This window comes from Triticum aestivum, unplaced genomic scaffold (genome assembly GCF_018294505.1).
Source record: "Triticum aestivum cultivar Chinese Spring unplaced genomic scaffold, IWGSC CS RefSeq v2.1 scaffold84165, whole genome shotgun sequence".
Classification (NCBI taxonomy): domain Eukaryota; kingdom Viridiplantae; phylum Streptophyta; class Magnoliopsida; order Poales; family Poaceae; genus Triticum; species Triticum aestivum.
In genome coordinates, this window is record NW_025264325.1 from 1 (window position 1) to 1,566 (window position 1,566).

Sequence of the window (1,566 nt, forward strand, 5' to 3'; positions counted from 1 at the left end):
TACCAGCACTAAAGCACCGGATCCCATCAGAACTCCGAAGTTAAGCGTGCTTGGGCAAGAGTAGTACTAGGATGGGTGACCTCCTGGGAAGTCCTCGTGTTGCATTCCTTTTATAATTATTTTTTGCGCCTTGTGAGAAACATGTCGCACGTGCGCGATATATATTAATCCCGTTATATTATGTTTGACGTTTGCGATATGTTTAAGCTCGATGCTCATTGCTCGCGCGTCTTGGGGCGGCTTTGTGGCGCGAAGAGCGCGTTCTGAAAGGGGTGGAAAAAACTCGTGTTGCTGCGGTATGGAGGGAGGGGTGGAAACCGTGGAAAACTCGTCTCCGTGATTGAGCGGGAGAGTAAGTAGTATAGGACATTATCCATTGTTAGGGAACGGTTGTAATGGTAGTGAGAATGTAGAATCGTCTTTGGAGCGGACCTGGGAGTGGCAAGCATAAGGGACGAAGACGGGGAAACATGTCGGATGGGATCTTACCAGCACTAAAGCACCGGATCCCATCAGAACTCCGAAGTTAAGCGTGCTTGGGCAAGAGTAGTACTAGGATGGGTGACCTCCTGGGAAGTCCTCGTGTTGCATTCCTTTTATAATTATTTTTTGCGCCTTGTGAGAAACATGTCGCACGTGCGCGATATATATTAATCCCGTTATATTATGTTTGACGTTTGCGATATGTTTAAGCTCGATGCTCATTGCTCGCGCGTCTTGGGGCGGCTTTGTGGCGCGAAGAGCGCGTTCTGTAAGGGGTGGAAAAAACTCGTGTTGCTGTGGTATGGAGGGAGGGGTGGAAACCGTGGAAAACTCGTCTCCGTGATTGAGCGGGAGAGTAAGTAGTATAGGACATTATCCATTGTTAGGGAACGGTTGTAATGGTAGTGAGAATGTAGAATCGTCTTTGGAGCGGACCTGGGAGTGGCAAGCATAAGGGACGAAGACGGGGAAACATGTCGGATGCGATCATACCAGCACTAAAGCACCGGATCCCATCAGAACTCCGAAGTTAAGCGTGCTTGGGCGAGAGTAGTACTAGGATGGGTGACCTCCTGGGAAGTCCTCGTGTTGCATTCCTTTTATAATTATTTTTTGCGCCTTGTGAGAAACATGTCACACGTGCGCGATATATATTAATCCCGTTATATTATGTTTGACGTTTGCGATATGTTTAAGCTCGATGCTCATTGCTCGCGCGTCTTGGGGTGGCTTTGTGGCGCGAAGAGCGCGTTCTGAAAGGGGTGGAAAAAACTCGTGTTGCTGCGGTATGGAGGGAGGGGTGGAAACCGTGGAAAACTCGTCTCCGTGATTGAGCGGGAGAGTAAGTAGTATAGGACATTATCCATTGTTAGGGAACGGTTGTAATGGTAGTGAGAATGTAGAATCGTCTTTGGAGCGGACCTGGGAGTGGCAAGCATAAGGGACGAAGACGGGGAAACATGTCGGATGCGATCATACCAGCACTAAAGCACCGGATCCCATCAGAACTCCGAAGTTAAGCGTGCTTGGGCGAGAGTAGTACTAGGATGGGTGACCTCCTGGGAAGTCCTCGTGTTGCATTCC

General features: G+C 49.2%; 3 non-coding genes and 1 pseudogene across 3 annotated transcripts; all 4 read left to right on the forward strand.

Moving 5' to 3' along the window:
- Nucleotides 1-108, forward strand: LOC123177903 (uncharacterized; annotated as a pseudogene).
- Nucleotides 109-475: 367 nt separating this feature from the next.
- LOC123177902 (5S ribosomal RNA) lies at nucleotides 476-594 on the forward strand. The gene has a single exon (XR_006489197.1). It is a non-coding gene; the product is annotated as a 5S ribosomal RNA (ribosomal RNA).
- A 367-nt stretch (nucleotides 595-961) lies between these two features.
- LOC123177900 (5S ribosomal RNA) lies at nucleotides 962-1,080 on the forward strand. Its single transcript, XR_006489195.1, has one exon. It is a non-coding gene; the product is annotated as a 5S ribosomal RNA (ribosomal RNA).
- Nucleotides 1,081-1,447: 367 nt separating this feature from the next.
- LOC123177901 (5S ribosomal RNA) lies at nucleotides 1,448-1,566 on the forward strand. Its single transcript, XR_006489196.1, has one exon. It is a non-coding gene; the product is annotated as a 5S ribosomal RNA (ribosomal RNA).